Source organism: Macaca nemestrina, chromosome 1 (genome assembly GCF_043159975.1).
Source record: "Macaca nemestrina isolate mMacNem1 chromosome 1, mMacNem.hap1, whole genome shotgun sequence".
NCBI classification, from domain to species: Eukaryota; Metazoa; Chordata; class Mammalia; order Primates; family Cercopithecidae; genus Macaca; species Macaca nemestrina.
Window position 1 is genome coordinate 30,334,262 of NC_092125.1, and position 15,345 is coordinate 30,349,606.

Consider the following 15,345-nt stretch of genomic DNA (forward strand, 5'->3'; position numbering starts at 1 on the left):
TGAAGCAAGGGCTTACAAGTAATAGGTGGATTCAGAGATTCTGTAATCTGCAATTAAAGGAACAAAAATTTGTCTAAAAGCTTGGAGTTAACAGAAAGGAATTAAGTTATGAATGCTACATCAGAGTCAGCCACAATACGACATGTTTAGCATGACTTATTGTTTGTCAGCATGACTTAGCCCTTGCCTTCTTTGGCCTTGGTCTTGTTTATAATTTGGTATCTTATTAGCAGTTTGTTTTGTTAGTCTGATGATATTTATTTTAACATTAATGCTGGTCAGTTGTTGTACCTAAAAGGGAGAGAGTATAACAAGGCACGTAGGACTCTCGCCTATACTCTCTCCCTTTTGGAGTTTAGGCACAACAGTTTGGAGTTTAGGCACTGCCAGTTTTTAAGGTTTCTCTGGGGTCCCTTTGACCAAGAGGAGAGCTGCTCAGTTGGTGGGGAAGGGGGGTGGTTTAGAATTTTAATTTTAGTTTACATGTATTTTGCAATAAGCATTGTTCACCAAGACAAGTAGATTGTTATTTCCATTTTCCCACAATTTACATCATTCACATAGTTTTTGATAAAAGTTTCTCTACTTCTCATGCTGCTAAGTTAATAGGGTTTCCTATACATGAATGCTTGGGATGAGTATGCTGTGACATGTTCCTCAGAGATACACATTTTCAGCCCAGTGTGACTCCTTTAAGCCAATACATCCTCTTCACAATACACTCTGGACAGATTCAGAGCCAGACACACAGGGTTCTGGTTATAGGTTGCAGGACTGAACCTGGGGCCCAAGTTGCCCCTGAAGCACATATACTTCCTTCCCCAGTTCTGCCCTGTCCTGGTGTGGGGAGCCTTGCTGGGGGTACGAGATGATAGCCATGCCAGCAGGGTTCCTCTAAGGCTTATACCTACTCTACCACACAAACATCAAATAAAAGGCAGGTCTCAGCCAATTGGTCATTTACACATTTAGTTCCACATCACTCACCTCAGTCTACTTTTTGCATGTCACTTGGTCCCTCTTGTTCTTCCTACTACTCACTTTTCTAATTGTTCCCTTTCTTCTTACCTAAGCTCATTCTGTGAAATCATTCTACTGTGTTTTCTTCTTTTCTCCTAGGCTGACTCCTCATAGTTTACCATAGGAGTTAGCAGACATCTGAGAAGTCAAGAAGTCTGCATTTGTGCCTTGGCTCCTTCACTTCCTGGCTGAGTGACCTTGGGAAAGTAGCTTGATGTCTCTGAGCCTCAGCTTCTTAATCTGCAAAACAAGGTTGCAATGATTCGTTATCTCATGAGTGTTGAGGCAAAAATAAGAACATACCATACATGCCGAGTACCCAGCAAATGTTTCTGTGGTAGGTACTTAAATATGTTAGACCTTCATAACATTACTTTTATCCTTGATACCACCATTGTCTTCAGCAGATGTGGTGTTTCTATTGCACAATGTTGTCTCAAGTGACTTGGATAATGCTCACAACTCCAGCCCCAGCCCAGCGCTACTTCCAGAAATCTCCTTGGTGAAGGTTCTTGAACAGAGTGTTCATAAGTGCTTTATAGGTGAGGAGATGCTTATAAAACTCATGCCAAACCCGCTTCCAAGCATAGAACTCTGTAACACTCTGTTCTTTGAGATATCTTGCAAAACTGTCTTGAATAAGAAAATCCTTAATGACTTTTTGATTCTGCTTGTCATGTACTTTGTTATTGCTGACACAAAAATATGTCTAGACATTTTTTTCTTCAATTTACATTTTATAAATACTGACTTCTTGGCCTTTAAAATGAATAATGGCCATTGAAACAATCATGATAATAAAATGATTTTATTATTTGTTTTCCCTCTAAAAAGCTGAACCAGAGCTATGCAAGGTGGCCTCTTGTACCTTCTATTGAAGGTCAATCTTGAGCCCTACTTGAAAGACCTTCTCCTTTTCACTTTCCTCCATTTGTGCTGGGGAAGTAGCCAAGCTCCTGAAATAGGACAGATGCCACCTGGATTTGTGAGATCTGGATACCCTTGAAGGCTGTAACCAAACTCATCTGTCAGAAACAGAGGCTTAAGATTACCTTCAGGGTAAAAAATGCCTTTGAATTTTCCAAGATATGTGAAAAAGAGACTACATTTATGCAGTTATAGGTGACTCTGTGTGTCAGGGGAATAAATCATGCTTTATAGGTAATATGACAAGAGGTTTTAGAGGCATTTGAGAAATCTGGAGAAGGCAGGAGATAGCCAGGAATAAGGAACAAGAAGAGCATGTGGGGTTTTCCAATGGACAATTTGAAAGACCATTGTGTCCAGTCACCGCTGTTAGAACCTTCAGCAGTCCCTGACAGCACCATCACTGTTCCATGCCACTCCATCCCCATCCTGTCTCCTCCCTTCCTTCCTAAACTCCTTCTCCAACTCTTGTTCCTGCTTCCCAATTACCCTGCAGTTCTATTCCTGTCTTTGACTTCAAATGGGTGGGTGGGAGGACTACATTTGGCAAAAGGATTCCTAAAAGCTTTGTCCAGATGTCTAAATTCATTTTCTCTCAGATATTTGACTTGTGTCATGTTGCAAGCTGCCTGTTGCCGTAAGGGCTGCCTAGAACTAGCCCAGCATTACCACTGTCAGTTGTAAGTCCTCAGCCCAACCCTTGTGCAGTGAATTCATATTTTGTTCTAGAACCTTAAGGATGATAGCCTGCAAATTTAAAGAAGGAGATTCAAGAGTTGGAAGGTCCCCAGAAGTCATTTTGTCCAATGCCAGAAGCCGAGGACCACTTACAATATTCTTCACAGAGTTGTCCGGCCTTTGACCAAATGCCAGGTAATAAAGATTGTCTCTTCGGGTGGATCACGAGGTCAGGAGATCGAGACCATCCTGGCTAACATGGTGAAACCCCGTCTCTACTAAAAAATACAAAAAACTAGCCGGGCGAGGTGGCGGACGCCTATAGTCCCAGTTACTCGGGAGGCTGAGGCAGGAGAATGGCGTGAACCCAGGAGGCGGAGCTTGCAGTGAGCTGAGATCCGGCCACTGCGCTCCAGCCTGGGCAACAGAGCGAGACTCCGTCTCAAAAAAAAAAAAAAAAAAAAAAAAGATTGTCTCTTCAGAAGAAAAAGAAATGTTTAGGAAAAAGGGGTTGGAAGGAGGTGACATTTGCAAAATATAACTTTTTGTTCCTTTTGAATATCATTGTGTTGTATATATCACTTATTTAAGAAAGTAAATTAAATATTTTGAAAATGTCTTCAGTGTGAAGTTCATTACCCCAAAAGCAGACTGTTGAATTTCAGGTAGCTGGAATTGACAGAAACTTGTTTCTTGGCTGGGTGTGGCAGCTCACGTCTGTAATCCCAGCACTTTGGGAGGTCAAGGTGGGTGGGTCACCTGAGGTCAGGAGTTTGAGGCCATCCTGGCCAACATGGCAAAACCCCATCTCTACTAAAAATACAAAAATTAGCCAGGCATGGTTGTAGACACCTGTAATCCTAGTTACTTGGGAGACTGAGGCAGGAGAATTGCTTGAACCTGGGAGGTGGAGGTTGCAGTGAGCTGAGATCGCACCATTGTGCTCCAGCCTGGGCGACAAGAACAAAACTCCATCTCAAATAAGTAAGTAAATAAATAAATAAATAAATAAATAAATAAATAAATAAAATAAAGTTGTTTCTCATGCCGAGGTGAAATCAACGTCTTTATGCTTCCACTCTTCTACTTCTCCCTTAATAGGCCTTCCCAGACCCTGAACATTATCTTCATCGCCTGTCTCCTACCAAAAAGGGACCCTACTGATCTATAGTAATAGTACAGAGCCAGCCACTCCCCTCCAATAACAAAAAAATTTTCAAATATTTGAAGACAACCAATCTATCTTCCTTTAGTTATTTCTTCTTGAATGCTAGGGAGATCACCCACTTTGCTATGCCAGATATCTCAGTTAGTTTTAATGTTTGTGGGAAAAAAAGAACTTGTCCCAGGGATGAGATTCCCTTGTGATGTCTTGTTGAATCTGGCCTCCATTGCTCACTGAAGGGTGATGCTTGGGTACAGCCAAATCCAAAGTTTATTCCAAAATAAGGATGTAGCTCTGGTCTTGCTTAACTTTGTCTTGCTTAGAGTGTTTGGGTCTTGCTTAGAGTGTTTGGGACACGGGGGTAATAGAGGATTCTCCCTGATGGTGGACACTTGAGCTTCCTAGCATCCTCAGAAAAATTTATGAGCTTTCTTAATAGATTACCACTCATGTTCTTGTTGTAGCCTGTTTCTGTATCATAGATGTTTTGCATAAACTTTCATTTAGAAGTTTATAAAGTCAATAAAATCAGAACACTAAATTTAGTCTTAGATTGGAAAGGCAATAGATGGGACTGAAGCTCTGTCCCCCATGCCTTTCTTGATTTTTATATAATTTCAATAAGCATTGTCTTTCCTCTTCCCCTCATCTCAAGTTCCTATAACTGTGCTAAAATACAAAGGAAGCACCAAAAGCCTATATTCATGTTAAGAAAACTACATGCACACAAAAGCAACAAAGGGAGAATCTGAAACACATTGAACTATGGACAGAGAGCAATCAGTCACCAAGGACAGCACTAAAATCATGGGGTCCTCTGCACCAGGTGCACGCACAGGTACTGTAGGGGCCAGAGAGTCACTAAAAAATCAACTCACAAAAGGCAGATTAATTGGAGAAAAGGTAGGCAAATTTATTTAACGTGTACTCAGGAACCTTCAGACTGAAGACTGAAAGATAAAGGGGAAATGGTTCATTTTTATGCTTAGTTCAACAAAGTATGGAAAACTGTGTAGAAATATGATTGGACAAAATAGGTATGATCTAATGCTAGTAGACTGAGTGGGGAAAACCAGCAAGGCCTGTCTGCCTAGATTCTTCTTAGCCTCTGAGCATGCACTCCTTCCTTCTGAGTTTGGGGCAGAGCCCTCTTTGCAATCGGGGGTCTTATGACCTACAGTCAAACAAGGTAAGTCAGATAATTTCTTTATGGACAGTTTTTACACAGAAAGAGGAAACGTTAGAGTAATATTTTTAGTTTTTATGGCTAGCTTTAGGGAAAAAGGCTTCTGGTTTCTCTGACCCACCTTGGTGAAGAGGGATTCTGGTTTCTATGATTAGTCTCAGGGGAGAAAGGGGACTGGGAGACAAGAGGGTAGCAGCAGGTCAAAGAAAACCTTTTGCTCCTGAGGCTGTTTCTGAGGCCTTCATTCTGGGGTATTGTTTTCTGAGCCCCAACTGTATCCTACCCAGGGCAAACTAATAGGCCTTCCTAGACCCTGAACATTATCTTCATTGCCTGTCTCCTACCAAAAAGGGACCCTACTGATCTATTAACAGATGCCCTTTGAGGTATCCATCCAGTTTGTAAACTTAAAATACTAAGTTCTTCACCAGCTGAACCCTCTCTTGGCCATGGGGACCCCAGAGAAACCTTAAAAACTTAATTCCTGGCCATGACAGCAAGAAAGGTTGGACCTACCTTGTTATACTCCCTCCCTTTTGGAGTTTAGGCACAACTGACCAGCATTACTGTTAAAACAGAGATCATAAGGCTAACAAAGCAAACTGGTAATAAGATACCAAAGTATACACAAGACTAAGGCCATAGAAGACAAGGGTTAAGTCATGCCTGCAGACTATCAGTCTGGCTACAGAGCATCCTAATCTTAATTTAAGACATTCCTTTTTATTGACTTCAAGTTGTAGATAGAACCTTACTCCTTTAACCAATTATAAATTAAAGCATCTCTAAATTCACCTGTAACCTATAAGCACCCCCCTTCCCACTTCAAGATATCTTGCCTTTTCAGGTGGAACTAATATATCTCTTCCAAGTATTGATGTATGTCTTTGCCTGTAACTCCTGCCTCCCTGAAATACATAAAACCAAAATGTAATCTGACTGCCATGGGACCACTTACTCAAGGATTCTTGGGTTTGTGTTTCTCCTTGGGCACTGGACACTGGACACTCATATTGACTCAGAATAAACCCTTTTAAAGTATTTTACATAATTTGGATTTTTTCATTAACAAGTTCCACCCATACACTTTTTCCTCCTGGTTCCCTTATGACCAAGGATATAATTTAGGACCAACTGATGAGAGAAGAAAAGTCTGCAATGATGAGGACTGAGAAGTGGTACAGAGAGGTATGTCTGCCAGCAGAACCTAAGCCACATCTTTAAGGCTCAGATTTAGGCCAGAATATAACTCACCCCTTGGATGTGGCGAGTCCTATAACACCAGGCTTAGCCAGCCTATGGCCCTCATCAGTATGGTAAAGGCTTGCTGGAAAGCTGGTCTTCCAGAGCATCTGCTCTCATCAGAATTGTTAACATGGGAGGAACTAGGTATCTAGAAAGGCATCAAGTGGATTATTGAGGCCTTCTGTGTAAGCCTGTGCTCTTCTGTCTCTGCTTAGACACACCTCTCATCCATCCATCACTCTGGACCAATTCACACTGGGCAGTCACCTCCCATTTGTTCACTCAATCCATTTACCCCTAGTTTAAGCTGGAACACATCAAACATTTCTCACTCCAGGGCTTACCACTAACTAAGCAGAATGCCTCACAGTTTCTGCTTTTACTGTTCTCTGTGAGTGTAGGAATCAGGTCTTTGAGGAATGGAGGGCCCACAGAACTTAGCAGGATAGCAAAGGCTGGGTGGGAGAACAGTATGCACAAAATAGTTATCAATGGAGATTTAGTAGTTGCCTATTATCTGCCTGGCACTGTGCTTGGCATTGGGAAATCAAATGAATAAGACGGTTATAACTTCTTCTTGAATGGAGGAAGCAGACAACTAAACAAGCCATCATGAAATAATATGGTAAGAACAGGGGCTATGAGAGCATCTGGGATCAGCACCTAATCCAGCCCGGGTGAGAGATGAGGTTGAGAAAGGGAACCAAAGAACCATCTGGGGGAGGTGACATCCCAAGGGCAGAGAAGATATTAGTTGATCCCAAGACATGGCAGGGTGTAGGAACAGACAAGAGGTTCAGCACCCGGCACAACTGGTTAGAATTGAGTGATGTTTCCCTGCATATCAGAATGTTTTACTTATAGCTACTCTGATGGTATTTAATGATGGTGATTAAATACCAATTAGTATTCACATTCAACCTAGGTTTACTTTAGAAAGCCTTCTGTCCTCATCTGAAAAAGAAAGCTTAAAATGTGTCAAGGTCAGGAAAAGCAATGCCCGGGTATCTATCCCCTACTCGCTAGCTCTGGTAGAAAAACAAAGGGCCATCAGCAAGTGTCGGCCATGCTGGAATGTGCTGGCGCAGCTCTGGGGCTCAGGGCATTTTCTCTCCTCTCCCTCTTTCCTCTTTTGGTCTAGTGAGCTTGCAAACTGCCTGCATTCTTGTGAGCTGCCCCTGTCAGGTCTCATACAGGACTCCCTGCTTAATCAGGCACACACACACCATTGCTTTCAAGCAGACTTCCTCCTGGATGCCTCCCCCATTCCCACTGCTCCACCCACATATGCCCTGGGGCCCTTAGAACTGTGGCAGCTCTCTGGAGACAGAAAGTCTGCAAGGGAGAAACCCTTCTCTTGTGGGAGGACCTAAATGGGGGACAGGATATGAGATATGATTGCTAGATCCTGTCCGTAGGACTCAGATGAAAGCACAAGGGTTCATCCTCTTAGAAACGTCCTTAAAGTTTTCAAAAGAAAGGAGAGGACCTTCCAATCTTGGCTTCCACAGTAAGTGTAAATAACATTCTCTTAAGCTCAAACTAAAATTTAGCATGGATTATTTTATTTAATCTACACAATAATAATGTGTTTACTATTATTATCCCTCGATGTGCCTCAATTCCTTCATCTGTAAATTGGGGACAATAGCACCTACCTCCTAGTCTTATAGGAATCAACAAATTAATAGTAAATACATTGGAACTATGCCTAGTACATAGTAAGCAGTCAGAAAATATCAGTATGTATTTTTATGAGGAATCTGGGGCACAGAAAGGTTAAACAATTTGGCCAGGATCACACAGCTTGTAAAATGAGGCCAGGATTCAAACCCAAGTGGTCTGGCCCCAGAGCCTGCTCTCCTAATGGCAGCATTATTTGCTGTGCTGCTCTGCTGCACAAAAGAATTAAAGAATAACAAGAAACCAGTGACTTTGGGTGGCTAGAGAGAAGCTGGGGAATCCCTTGAGTTTGTGTAAATTAGTGGCCCTCAAAATATGCTCCCCTGGCAGCATCCTTCCCATTTCCCTAGGAACTTGTTATAAATGCAACTTCTCAGGCTCCATCACAGATCTACTGAATCTCCAATTCTGGGGTGAGACCCAGGATACTATGTTTTAAAGCATTCTCCAGGTGAATTAGAGGCACACTGATATCCCAGAAGCACTGGAGTCGACTTTTAACTGTTACATCTATTACGCATCCAGCCTCCACAGCAGAACGTGGCTTTCAAGTTGCTTCCACTGCATTATGATATTCTTCAACCCATCCCTCACCCAAGTTGGTGATAGAGGTTTTGAAAGGGCTTAGTACAGGGCAATCTTGCAGCAGACGACTGCAAATGTGAATTATTAGAAATGTGGGCAGTCTGGAAATGTGAATTAACTTTCGGCCTGATGGGCACATCATATGGAAGCCTCTGTTTTCTGAGACGCTAAATCACAGATGGAGAAAACACATTTGGTACCTAGGTTTTTGGGGTGGTTATTGATTTTTTCCCCCAAATTCCCTGGAAATATAATTTAAGGGCTGGAGAAGCTAAAAGGAAAGTGACCACATGAATCGTGCCCCCTGGGGAATGTGTCTGTGTGTTGTGGGGGTGGGTAGCCGTATGGCCAAGGCCACTGTAGCTTTATAAACTGGGTGAGGTGAGGTGAGGTGAGATAGCTAAGATGTCAGAGAACAATTCTGAGTTTTATAAAGACGCAAAAGTAATACAATTTTCTCAAGATCAGGGAAGGGGAAGGGTTGGCCCATGAAAGTTGCTAAACAACTTTCTTTAGCAACTTGATATTCCATGCTGCTTCCGCCAGGCTCAGCCTGCAGCTGCAACCTTCAGAGGGCTGCAAGGAGTATCATTGTTATTACTCAATACTGCCATTTATCGAGTACAGCCCCTGTGCCAGGCACTATTCACTGTGCACGTGCTCATTGTTTTAATTCTCGTAGAACTTGGAGTAGGTATCATTATTTTCATTCTTCTATTACAGATGAATCTGACGAAATTAAAGCACATAACACTTAAGTAAGCTGGGTGCAGTGGCTCACGCCTGTAATCCCAGCACTTTGGGAGGCTGAGGCGGACAGATCTCCTGAGGTCAGGAGTTTGAGACCAGCCTGGTCAACATGGTGAAACCTCATCTCCACTAAAAATACAAAAATTAGCTGGGCTTGGTGGCAGGCACCTGTAATGCCAGCTACTCGGGAGGCTGAGACAGGAGAATCACTTGAACCTGGGAAGCAGAGGTTGCAGTGAGCTGAGATCGCGCCATTGCACTCCAGCCTGGGGTACAAGAGTGAGACTCCGGGGCGGAGCAAGATGGCCGAATAGGAACAGCTCCAGTCTCCAACTCCCAGCGCGAGTCACACAGAAGACCGGTGATTTCTGCATTTTCAACTGAGGTACTGGGTTCATCTCACTGGGGAGTGCCGGACGATCTGTGCTGGCCAGCTGCTGCAGCCCGACCAGCGAGAGCTGAAGCAGGGCGAGGCATCGCCTCACCTGGGAAGCGCAAGGGGGAAGGGAATCCCTTTTCCTCGCCAGGGGAACTGAGACACACAACACCTGGAAAATCGGGTAACTCCCACCCCAATACAGCGCTTTAAGCAAACAGGCACACCAGGAGATCATATCCCACACCTGGCCGGGAGGGTCCCACGCCCACGGGGAGCCTCCCTCATTGCTAGCACAGCAGTCTGTGATCTACCGGCAAGGCAGCAGCGAGGCTGGGGGAGGGGCGCCCGCCATTGCTGAGGCTTAAGTAGGTAAACAAAGCTGCTGGGAAGCTCGAACTGGGTGGAGCTCACAGCAGCTCAAGGAAACCTGCCTGTCTCTGTAGACTCCACCTCTGGGGACAGGGCACAGTAAACAATAACAAACATGGCAGAAGCCTCTGCAGACGCAAACGATTCTGTCTGACAGCTTTGAAGAGAGCAGTGGATCTCCCAACACGGAGGTTGAGATCTGAGAAGGGACAGACTCCCTGCTCAAGTGGGTCCCTGACCCCTGAGTAGCCTAACTGGGAGTAGCCTAACTGAGACATCCCCCACTAGGGGCAGTCTGACACCCCACACCTCACAGGGTGGAGTACACCCCTGAGAGGAAGCTTCCAAAGCAAGAATCAGACAGTTACACTCGCTGTTCAGAAATATTCTATCTTCTGCAGCCTCTGCTGCTGATACCCAGGCAAACAGGGTCTGGAGTGGACCTCAAGCAATCTCCAGCAGACCTACAGCTGAGGGTCCTGACTGTTAGAAGGAAAACTATCAAACAGGAAGGACACCTATACCAAAACCCCATCAGTACATCACCATCATCAAAGACCAGAGGCAGATAAAACTACAAAGATGGGGAAAAAGCAGGGCAGAAAAGCTGGAAATTAAAAAATAAGAGTGCATCTCCCCCGGCAAAGGAGCGCAGCTCATCGCCAGCAATGGATCAAAGCTGGACGGAGAATGACTTTGACGAGATGAGAGAAGAAGGCTTCAGTCCATCAAATTTCTCAGAGCTAAAGGAGGAATTATGTACCCAGCGTAAAGAAACTAAAAATCTTGAAAAAAAAGTGGAAGAATTTATGGCTAGAGTAATTAATGCAGAGAAGGTCATAAACGAAATGAAAGAGATGAAAACCATGACACGAGAAATACGTGACAAATGCACAAGCTTCAGTAACCGACTCGATCAACTGGAAGAAAGAGTATCAGCGATTGAGGATCAAATGAATGAAATGAAGCGAGAAGAGAAACCAAAAGAAAAAAGAAGAAAAAGAAATGAACAAAGCCTGCAAGAAGTATGGGATTATGTAAAAAGACCAAATCTACGTCTGATTGGGGTGCCTGAAAGTGAGGGGGAAAATGGAACCAAGTTGGAAAACACTCTTCAGGATATCATCCAGGAGAACTTCCCCAACCTAGTAGGGCAGGCCAACATTCAAATCCAGGAAATACAGAGAACGCCACAAAGATACTTCTCGAGAAGAGCAACTCCAAGACACATAATTGCCAGATTCACCAAAGTTGAAATGAAGGAAAAAATCTTAAGGGCAGCCAGAGAGAAAGGTCGGGTTACCCACAAAGGGAAGCCCATCAGACTAACAGCAGATCTCTCGGCAGAAACTCTCCAAGCCAGAAGAGAGTGGGGGCCAATATTCAACATTCTTAAAGAAAAGAATTTTAAACCCAGAATTTCATATCCAGCCAAACTAAGTTTCATAAGTGAAGGAGAAATAAAATCCTTTACAGATAAGCAAATGCTTAGAGATTTTGTCACCACTAGGCCTGCCTTACAAGAGACCCTGAAGGAAGCACTAAACATGGAAAGGAACAACTGGTACCAGCCATTGCAAAAACATGCCAAAATGTAAAGACCATCGAGGCTAGGAAGAAACTGCATCAACTAACGAGCAAAATAACCAGTTAATATAATGGCAGGATCAAGTTCACACATAACAATCTTAACCTTAAATGTAAATGGACTAAATGCTCCAAGTAAAAGACACAGACTGGCAAACTGGATAAAGAGTCAAGACCCATCAGTCTGCTGTATTCAGGAGACCCATCTCACACGCAGAGACATACATAGGCTCAAAATAAAGGGATGGAGGAAGATTTACCAAGCAAATGGAGAACAAAAAAAAGCAGGGGTTGCAATACTAGTCTCTGATAAAACAGACTTTAAACCATCAAAGATCAAAAGAGACAAAGAAGGCCATTACATAATGGTAAAGGGATTAATTCAACAGGAAGAGCTAACTATCCTAAATATATATGCACCCAATACAGGAGCACCCAGATTCATCAAGCAAGTCCTTAGAGACTTACAAAGAGACTTAGACTCCCATACAATAATAATGGGAGACTTCAACACTCCACTGTCAACATTAGACAGATCAACGAGACAGAAAGTTAACAAGGATATCCAGGAATTGAACTCATCTCTGCAGCAAGCAGACCTAATAGACATCTATAGAACTCTCCACCCCAAATCAACAGAATATACATTCTTCTCAGCACCACATCGTACTTACTCCAAAATCGACCACGTAATTGGAAGTAAAGCACTCCTCAGCAAATGGACAAGAACAGAAATTATAACAAACTGTCTCTCAGACCACAGTGCAATCAAACTAGAACTCAGGACTAAGAAACTCAATCAAAACCGCTCAACTACATGGAAACTGAACAACCTGCTCCTGAATGACTACTGGGTACATAACGAAATGAAGGCAGAAATAAAGATGTTCTTTGAAACCAATGAGAACAAAGATACAACATACCAGAATCTCTGGGACACATTTAAAGCAGTGTGTAGAGGGAAATTTATAGCACTAAATGCCCACAAGAGAAAGCAGGAAAGATCTAAAATTGACACTCTAACATCGCAATTAAAAGAACTAGAGAAGCAAGAGCAAACACATTCGAAAGCTAGCAGAAGGCAAGAAATAACTAAGACCAGAGCAGAACTGAAGGAGATAGAGACACAAAAAACCCTCCAAAAAATCAATAAATCCAGGAGTTGGTTTTTTGAAAAGATCAACAAAATTGACAGACCACTAGCAAGACTAATAAAGAAGAAAAGAGAGAAGAATCAAATCGACGCAATTAAAAATGATAAAGGGGATATCACCACCGACCCCTCAGAAATACAAACTACCATCAGAGAATACTATAAACACCTCTATGCAAATAAACTGGAAAATCTAGAAGAAATGGATAATTTCCTGGACACTTACACTCTTCCAAGACTAAACCAGGAAGAAGTTGAATCCCTGAATAGACCAATAGCAGGCTCTGAAATTGAGGCAATAATTAATAGCCTACCAACCAAAAAAGTCCAGGACCAGATGGATTCACAGCTGAATTCTACCAGAGGTACAAGGAGGAGTTGGTACCATTCCTTCTGAAACTATTCCAATCAATAGAAAAAGAGGGAATCCTCCCTAACTCATTTTATGAGGCCAGCATCATCCTGATACCAAAGCCTGGCAGAGACACAACAAAAAAAGAGAATTTTAGACCAATATCCCTGATGAACATCGATGCAAAAATCCTCAATAAAATACTGGCAAACCGGATTCAGCAACACATCAAAAAGCTTATCCACCATGATCAAGTGGGCTTCATCCCTTGATGAAGGGATGCAAGGCTGGTTCAACATTCGCAAATCAATAAACATAATCCAGCATATAAACAGAACCAAAGACAAGAACCACATGATTATCTCAATAGATGCAGAAAAGGCTTTTGACAAAATTCAACAGCCCTTCATGCTAAAAACGCTCAATAAATTCAGTATTGATGGAACGTACCTCAAAATCATAAGAGCTATTTATGACAAACCCACAGCCAATATCATACTGAATGGGCAAAAACTGGAAACATTCCCTTTGAAAACTGGCACAAGACAGGGATGCCCTCTCTCACCACTCCTATTCAACATAGTGTTGGAAGTTCTGGCTAGGGCAATTAGGCAAGAGAAAGAAATCAAGGGTATTCAGTTAGGAAAAGAAGAAGTCAAATTGTCCCTCTTTGCAGATGACATGATTGTATATTTAGAAAACCCCATTGTCTCAACCCAAAATCTCCTTAAGCTGATAAGCAACTTCAGCAAAGTCTCAGGATACAAAATTAATGTGCAAAAATCACAAGCATTCTTATACACCAGTAACAGACAAACAGAGAGCCAAATCAGGAATGAACTTCCATTCACAATTGCTTCAAAGAGAATAAAATACCTAGGAATCCAACTGACAAGGGATGTAAAGGACCTCTTCAAGGAGAACTACAAACCACTGCTCAGTGAAATAAAAGAGGACACAAACAAATGGAAGAACATACCATGCTCATGGATAGGAAGAATCAATATCGTGAAAATGGCCATACTGCCCAAGGTAATTTATAGATTCAATGCCATCCCCATCAAGCTACCAATGACTTTCTTCACAGAATTGGAAAAAACTGCTTTAAAGTTCATATGGAACCCAAAAAGAGCCCGCATCTCCAAGACAATCCTAAGTCAAAAGAAGAAAGCTGGAGGCATCACGCTACCTGACTTCAAACTATACTACAAGGCTACAGTAACCAAAACAGCATGGTACTGGTACCAAAACAGAGATATAGACCAATGGAACAGAACAGAGTCCTCAGAAATAATACCACACATCTACAGCCATCTGATCTTTGACAAACCTGAGAGAAACAAGAAATGGGGAAAGGATTCCCTATTTAATAAATGGTGCTGGGAAAATTGGCTAGCCATAAGTAGAAAGCTGAAACTGGATCCTTTCCTTACTCCTTATACGAAAATTAATTCAAGATGGATTAGAGACTTAAATGTTAGACCTAATACCATAAAAATCCTAGAGGAAAACCTAGGTAGTACCATTCAGGACATAGGCATGGGCAAAGACTTCATGTCTAAAACACCAAAAGCAACGGCAGCAAAAGCCAAAATTGACAAATGGGATGTAATTAAACTAAAGAGCAAAAGAAACTACCATCAGAGTGAACAGGCAACCTACAGAATGGGAGAAAATTTTTGCAATCTACTCATCTGACAAAGGGCTAATATCCAGAACCTACAAAGAACTCAAACAAATTTACAAGAAAAAAACAAACAACCCCATCAAAAAGTGGGCAAAGGATATGAACAGACATTTCTCAAAAGAAGACATTCATACAGCCAACAGACACATGAAAAAATGCTCATCATCACTGGCCATCAGAGAAATGCAAATCAAAAGCACAATGAGATACCATCTCACACCAGTTAGAATGGCGATCATTAAAAAGTCAGGAAACAACAGGTGCTGGAGAGGATGTGGAGAAATAGGAACACTTTTACACTGTTGGTGGGATTGTAAACTAGTTCAACCATTATGGAAAACAGTATGGCGATTCCTCAAGGATCTAGAACTAGATGTACCATATGACCCAGCCATCCCATTACTGGGTATATACCCAAAGGATTATAAATTATGCTGCTATAAAGACACATGCACACGTATGTTTATTGCAGCACTATTCACAATAGCAAAGACTTGGAATCAACCCAAATGTCCATCAGTGACAGATTGGATTAAGAAAATGTGGCACATATACACCATGGAATACTATGCAGCCATC

The 15,345-nt window shown here is 42.4% G+C and overlaps 1 protein-coding gene across 5 annotated transcripts in view; it reads right to left on the reverse strand.

Moving 5' to 3' along the window:
• The window catches only part of LOC105484421 (phosphatidylinositol glycan anchor biosynthesis class C), a 144,061-nt gene that overhangs the window by 95,432 nt on the left and 33,284 nt on the right, over nt 1-15,345 (reverse strand). For all 5 annotated transcript variants that reach the window (XR_011607785.1, XR_011607792.1, XR_011607784.1 and 2 more), the window contains exon 7: nt 1,069-1,260. The gene's annotated coding sequence lies outside the window, so the exon portion shown is untranslated. The remainder of the gene's footprint in view (nt 1-1,068; nt 1,261-15,345) is intronic.